General features: G+C 48.5%; 1 long non-coding RNA gene across 1 annotated transcript; it reads left to right on the forward strand.

Annotated features, from left to right (window-relative positions):
- The first annotated feature begins 94 nt into the window (after positions 1-94).
- Positions 95-6,101, forward strand: LOC129063675 (uncharacterized). The gene is made up of 3 exons (XR_008528398.1): positions 95-170; positions 4,802-4,869; positions 5,766-6,101. It is a non-coding gene; the product is annotated as an uncharacterized LOC129063675 (long non-coding RNA).
- The last annotated feature ends 1,525 nt before the right edge of the window (positions 6,102-7,626 follow it).

Consider the following 7,626-nt stretch of genomic DNA (forward strand, 5'->3'; position numbering starts at 1 on the left):
CGGGCGCGCGTGCCCACATCACGGGAGGCCGTGGCCGCGCCGCTGTGGGGCGCGCAGGCTGGCTGGCCAGCAGGGACTCGGCGGCCGTGGAACTCTCGCGCCCCTCCTCCTGCTGCCCTGCGTGACCGCCCTGCTTTGTATACGGCACGGAAGGTCCGCGGTGGGTGCGGGTACGTTTTCGGAACTGGGCTCCGAATCTCCGGGAACCCGGACAGAAACCTTGCGCGGAGGGGCCTTTCCAGTGCATCGGGGAGCTCAGGGACGCGCCGAAGTGGGGTTGAGGGTCGGGTGTTACTGCAGCCAGCGACTGCCGGAGGGACTCCGCCTCCCTGCGGAATCCTGGCCCCGAGCCCACCTGCGTGTGGCTTCCCTATCCTCTTGGTGGCCTCCCCAGTGCTTCGTCTGGTCTGAGATCCCCGTTATCCACTTTCTGCTCGGCCCCAAGAGTAATGGGTCTGAGCTGGCCTTGCCAGAGGTCCCAAGCGCCACCCCAAATGACAAACCAAAAGGCGTCCAGTGAATTCATTCAGGCTACTACTGGGAATGAAACCTTCTTGCCCAGTCTGGGAACTGGCCTTTTAGAAGAGCAAAACTTGCAACTTGAAGCATGCATATGGGGCTGGCTCTAGGTTCTAACGCCTGTCTGCTGTCTCTCCATGGCTCTCGCCTGGCACAGCAGCGCCCCTTCCAGGGCAGCCTTGGGTGCTCTGAGGCCTGGAGTGTGATGAGCCCCCAGGAACCCCACAGAGAGCCCTGGCTGGCTGCGCGTGTGACTTACCTCCCATTATAGCTTCTGCTTCTTAGCAGAGACTGCAGTGTGTAAAGGTCTCCAACATTTAGAAAGCAAAGTATTATTATTATTATTATTATTATTATTATTAACAATGCTTTCAGGAAGTCAGCTATACTCTGGGAAAGTACAAGATTCCCAGGAGAAAGTTACTCCACCTCTCTGGGAAATACTACAAGATACAAAGAAAATATTAACTTCCTAAGCAAGTAACAGCTGGCCTTATCGACTCTAAGTATTCATTCAACATGAACAAATAAAGAGGGGAAGCTTGAAAGAAATGAGGGAGGAGGAAAGGAAAGAAAAACTTGCAATTGTGTTAGCAGTTAGAATATTAGGGTAATTCTTATTCCTCCTTAGAAGAAACTTTCTTCCTCTTGCCCAAAAGTGCATTGTTAAGGGCTAGTGCCTTCTGCAATCCTCAAGCTTGGTTAAATCAGTCCACACAGCGAGGAGCAAAGGAATTGTAACCTGAACTCAAATTCACGACAGCTAGGGGAAAGAGCCCCCAAATCCAGAACCGGGTTCCTAACACTGCTAATTCAACAAAAGACGTTCACAGAGTATTATCAGGGCTCTATATTCAAGTGTCTAGAAAATTCTTTCTTTACAGCCCCCATAACTACTAACCTGTAGGAAGCTTTTGCTTGCTAAAAATTTCTTAGTCTGTTTAAGATTCACCATCCCATGGGCCCTGGTCTGAATGGGAAAAGTGCAGCAAGAACCACTACCAAACGTAGAAAGCAAAACTGAACAATGTAGATTTCTTCTGCCAGCTGATCTCCTTTTTCTCCATAAGTAAACTAATCATGTTTCATTCAACAATATTACCCTGATAGATCAAGGCATTGATTGCCCTTTGTCTCTAGAGCTATTTATTTGGCAGCTGAAGACCTTTGAAGGTCCTCCTTAGGACCTTCAAAGTTCCATCTGTATAAATGAAGTCATCTTCCCTGAAATCTATGTTTTTGCCTTTGCTTTCACATAGCACTTTTACATATAAAATCCCTTTGGATTCTCCTAAGTCTGGAAGGTAAAGGGCTTTGGCTACATTCTTCAGATTGGGGACTTTCTTCTCACAAGACCGCGCAGGTAGTGATTGGGGAAGCCTGCCTTGAAATTGCAAAATGGAAACCACCTTCCTACTTCTAAAGTTTGGTCTCAGAGAAGAGCGCCAAAGAAGTTGGGGTGGCGGATTAGCAATCACTTTCCGCGTTGCTGTCCCCATAAATACAGAGGCTTCCCCTGTTCCTCTCCTCTCCTACAACCAAGATGACTGCAGCTAAAGACGTTTCTTCTTGTTTCCATCCATTAGTCTACTGTGTGAATCCTCATCTGGCAGAGAACCATTATTTGATAGAGATGCCCTACAGAGGTCAACAAACCCTTGCTCTGACCCATCTGACCCCACCCCCAAAAGCAAACGTGTTCATTTTCAAGGTCTTTGATAATGCCATTTCCCACATCAGTCCTATGGGAAGAAACCTATGCAACAAGAACATTTCAGCCTGTTAGACAGGGCCTTGCTATTGCTCCTCTAAAGCTGATGCTTTTTCTAAACACTATACCTAAGGGCTGTGGTCTGGGCGCTTCTGGGCAGTCCTCAGGGGTGTTTTTAGGAGCAAGGGTTATTGCCTGGAGTTGAGGGCTAATTATAAGAGGTGAAGGGGAAAAAATATGGTAAAGAATCAGGAGTTGGCCAAGTGTTTATGGGAAAGAGTGATGGGAAAAAAAGAAAAACAAAAAACGCTGCCTGGCTGTAATAAGCAGCCCTGGACAAGTCTATGGAATTAAGATGCAGGGACGGCATGGCTGGGACTAAGGTGCACACGTCTCAAGCGCAAGAGAGCTACTTTGGAACTGGGCAACCAAAGGGGGAAAGTCCTTTCGCTGGGGAAGATTTCTTCCCCCCTTGTTCAGGGAGGTTTCCGAATGGAAACTTGGGGGTCAAATGCATCTCTCTTTTGACAATGAAGAAACCAAGACCAAGGAGTGATGGGCACTGGGTAGTCCCAGGAGGGCGGCGGAGCTTTTGCCACCTTCTTGACCTCCCGGAGCAGTGCAGGGGGCAAAGGGTACTTCTAGGACAGAGGGTAGGGTAAGTTCTGCTTCTCTATTCTATCCACCTCCTGTCAGCTCTTTGTAAGCTCCTAGCTTGGGGCACAACTAAAGGATTGGCCTCAAGACCTTCGGTAGCATTTACAGACCCCAAGCCTGCCAAGTGTGGATGGCTTCGAGGAGGGTTTGACGCAGCCACGGAGGGTTGGCCCAGTCACTGTGAATAGTCAGCAGATGTAAGAAAAATATGATGCAAGCCAGTATTTTGAGCCAAGAACGCTAGCACTTTGAATAAGTACTTGCTGAATTGAATAAACACACCATTGCAATTAAGGACTTGAAAATATGAGTTGGAGCCTACACCAAGTTAGCATTTTCCATAGGAAGCAAAACTTGGGGGTTCAAAGTTTTGGTTCCTATGGAAGCAAAAGAGAGAAGTCTTCTGGCCCAGCGCTAGCATGGAAACAATCTCCAGCACGCATCTTTATCTTCCATTCCCTAGCTGCCTCGGAAAGCCACCGAGCCTCCATTCTCACCGAATTACAGCCGGTGCTTCTCACCTAAGTTCTCCCTAGCCAGTGTGTATCTTGCCATCACAAATCTGTCTTCCTGTCCAACAGCAGACATAGGGCATTTTTAAAAATTAATTAATTTTTATCCTCACCTGGGGATATGTTTTTTAAATTGATTTGAGAGAGAGAGAGAGAAAGAGGCATCAGTGCAAGAGAAACATCAATCGGTTGCCTTCCCTACATGCCCCAACTAGGGATTGAACCCACAACCTAGGTATGTACCCTGACCGGGAGTTGAACCCACCACCTTTTACTCTATGGGATGATGCTCCAGCCAGCTGAGCCACCTGGCCAGCGCCTGACATAGGTCCTTAAAAGCACAGGTCTAGGCACACCACTGACCATCAAAAATCTGTCAGCTGAATAATTTTGACTCCTGTTAACTTTTCCTCTAGGCTCCATATTCTACGCATCTCTTAGTTCCCCTTTAATGCTCTTTAGTGCTCTTCTACAATAAATATACTTTGTTAATGATTTGAAGCCCTCGAGTTTAGAAAAGTCCCAGAGGCAACTGGTGCCTGTCCTGTGGGCTACGGTCCACCACCCAGAGTCAAGTCCTCAGTCCTCAGCATCCCTTCGCGCAGCTGACACGTACATAGTTTGCTTTTATCAACAGCAGCCTTAGTAAATAAAACAATTATAAAGGATTCTTCCTTAGTTGTTTCCCATGGGATTGACTTCGGGTCCTGAAATCAAGAGCCAGGACTGGGTCTTCTCGCTCTCTCTCCCCCATATACTTCTTCTAGTCCCTCACCCTAATCCCAAACACTATGACATGTTACAATATCCTGGCATGTGAAAACTCTGCGGTTTGTTTCCTTCAAATCAATAAACACCAGGATGCGAAGGAAACAAAAATCAAATGGCAACAAAGAAGGAATCGAGACTGAAAAATATTCTATTGCCAGAGCACCATCCGCACCAAGACAGTAGAGACGTGGCTTCGGGCTGGCTCACAACCCAGTGCAGGTGAGCCTGGCACCGAGGAGGTGGCAGGAGATAACTGTCATCTAACCCTTCTGGCTCGAGGGGAATGCAGCCATGAGCACTAAGGAAATGAGTGCTACCATTGGAGTGGATAGATTTGCTATTCTTGGCTTTTCAACCTTCCTGGGAAAACAATTGAGTAAGTTCTGGGGAAGCTGGTCCCACGGAGAACAGCACTCTCCCATAGATGGCTTTGCACTGAAACTGGGTTTTGGGGACTGCACTGATTTCCCTTCAGTAGGGTGGAAAGTCGCGTTAAGAGGAGGGCATACAAAACCATCAAAAAGTGGTTTGGTTCATTTACAAAAGTTTGGGAGTTTTTATAACAGCAGTAGAAAAGTAACCAAAAAGTAGGTCAGGCACAAAAATAGTAACCAGCTCAATTCATTTCTAGCAGCTTAGGTTTTACTCTGGAGTCTGCCATTTGGGTTGGCTGGTGATCTTTGCAAGTGGACCCTACAGGTAAGCCCCTAAGAAAGTTTCCCTCTCTTTCCCCTTTTAGCAAGAACCCTCTCTAACCCCTCCCTCTGGTACTCCACAACATTTAACCAAAGTTGGAGCTAGTTCATGCAGAAAACCCAGAGCAGCCATTTTTGGGCACACACTCCGAGCCTAGCACCATGCTTGATGCTGGCGTATAAAGATGACCAAGACACAGTTCTACTCTTAAACAGTTCACCGTCTGGCTTAAAAGAGCGACTTGCAAAGAGTAACACCGCAAGAGATGCTGCACCTATGAAGCATATCATGGGGGCGTGAAGGAAGCCGTGGCCGTCTCTGCCTGCAGACCTGGAAAGGCTTCCCTGGCTGGCTCCTGAGGGATGGATGGGAATTCGTTAAGGGGAGGAGAAAGGGGCAGAGACGGAGACAGAGAGGTGTGAGGGCAAGCAGTAGCACGAGAAAACTTTCAGGATATCAGCACCCTTAGCCTACGGGAGGACTGGCCAGTTGCCGAAAATGGAGCAGGGGCTGTGAGAGAGACGGCAGCAGCAGGTCGGCCCGGAGAGGCGAGCGGGGTCCAGATTGTGGAGGACTTGGATGCCATTCTCACGGCTTGGACTGGGTCCCGCAGGCCAGAGGGAGACACGGCGGGGTTTGAAGCAGGGAGGTGGCATGACCAGGTCTGTGCTTTGGAAAGTTTTCTCTGGCAGTGCCCGCCCCCTGGGATAAGCCTCCGCAGTCAGTCATTTGTCAAAGCTTCTCTGATTATATTAGCGAGTGCAGATTCTCCAGGCACCTCTGTCTTGCCCCCTACGTTTGAGGAGATGGCGTACTCATTTCATTTTTGGGTGTGTACGCATGTATGCATGTTTTACTTCCCATTATAATCCCAATTACTCACTACTTCCCCCCAACAGAGGCTTTCAGATGGCTGCATCGGATGAAAAACTGGGGTTTGGACATAATTGTACCACCTGTTAACATCTGACGACCTGACCCTGGAAGAGAGTTCAGTTTGCTGGGCAGGTTCAGGCATTTCCCTGGTTTTCCTAATATTTTTGACTAAACTGAATTCCAAATACACCAAAGACTGCTGGCTTCCATTTCTCTCAGAGACCAGTTCCTGATGCGGGTCCGCTGATGGCAGAAAAGCTAAGCCGCCTGCCTCCCAGTTCCCAATGCAAAGACTGAAACTATGGGGGCTAGAGGAAACAGTCAAAGGCCAAATGAATGAATAATGTGGCTTCAACTGTCCAGATGAAGTAAAAGATGTCCTTATGTAAACAAATCTCAGCTCTTTTTTTGAATAATGTGGCTTCAATTGTTCAGATAGTTTAGGTAAAAGATATCCTTGTGTAAACAAATGTCAGCTCTCTCTTTTTTCTTTTTTTGACAAGTCCCTGGTGGAGAGGGCGGTGGAGGGAGTTAGGGCAGTGGCGGAGGGGTGGTAGAGAGGGTGAGGGGGCTGGTGGAGGGGGCGAGGGGGGTGGTGGAGGGGGTGATAGACTGGCCATGAGGCCAGAGGTGTTGGACCCAAAACAGATCATCAAATAACAGGACCCCAACCAAACACCTCCTTCAAGCCACATCATTTTCCTTGCTCAAGTGAAACTTTGGAGTCTCTGTTGTCAGGAACTATGCCCCCAGGCTGCTAGGAGGGTCCATTGACATGATACACCTGAAGAACTTAAAACATTGCCTGCCACCTAGTAACTGTTCAAAAAGTATAAAGACTTGTCTTGACTTCAAACGCCTACTCAGCCTGGAAGAAACAAGGCCCAAGGAAGGATGAAGGCAGTTCTGGAAAATTTGTCGAGAGAAGAAGGGAGACCAGAGTCTACCGAATGCTGCCTCCCACCGGCCCCCCGCCCCGGTGCCTCCTTTATCCATCAGCAGCCTGTCTGGGACACAGCCCGCGGGCGCGGGACCAGTAACCAGAGTGCGGGAGGGGAGCCGGTCGGGGTCGGTGGACACTCCACCTGTCTAACCCCATCTGGTAAGCGCCAAGCCACAGCTGGGGACCAGGGAAATAAAGCCACTGAAACATGGCAGTGCCAGCCCAGCCCAGGGATGTTCACCTTCAGAATTAAAAGTCTGAATATCCATGCTTCCAAAAAAAAAAAAAAAAAATCAAAACCGAAAAGAAAGACACCATCTGCTAAAGCAATGCCTAATTAGAGAAGGAGAGTTCTTAACGGCTTCCTAAGAACAGACCCAAGAGGAGGCTGGGTTTCAGGGCCACACTCCTGTTCCTGGAATAAGCAGCCGAGTCAGCCAGACGTCCCGCTGCCGGCCGGAGGCCAGGGATCCACTTCCCTCTGATGCTTCTAATACAACCCAGCAGTGCTCAGCCTCCATGTATTCTCTTCCCCCTCTCATTTTCATAATGGGAACAAAAAGAGGGGGGTGATGTTAAAGTTTTGAACTAAGAAGCAGTGGCCATCTGGGTAATTGAATTTTGCTTGAAGCGGGTCACCTGGTTCACGTCATTGGCTCCTGGCAGGTATGGAAGTGTCAGTTAAGGTCCTGCACCAACTCCCGAACACCGGCTCGCAGTTCATGCGCAGTGCAGAAACCTTAATTTCTAAATAGCAAACGCTGTTTTATATCAGGTTAGCGCAATGCATGGGAGATTCCTTAGGCTGCAGAACAGTTAGAATCATAGTGGTAATGCTGGTCTTGTCCATTCCTAGCCACATGTTAAAAATACAAAAAGCAAAAAGCCAGGTCCCTTTGGCTTCCTGTTTGGACATCCATGTCATAAAAATGTGTGACTGA

The sequence above is a fragment of the Pteronotus mesoamericanus genome, unplaced genomic scaffold (assembly GCF_021234165.1).
Source record: "Pteronotus mesoamericanus isolate MK-2021 breed Mesoamerican mustached bat unplaced genomic scaffold, CSHL_Meso_final scaffold_99, whole genome shotgun sequence".
In the NCBI taxonomy this organism is placed as follows: domain Eukaryota; kingdom Metazoa; phylum Chordata; class Mammalia; order Chiroptera; family Mormoopidae; genus Pteronotus; species Pteronotus mesoamericanus.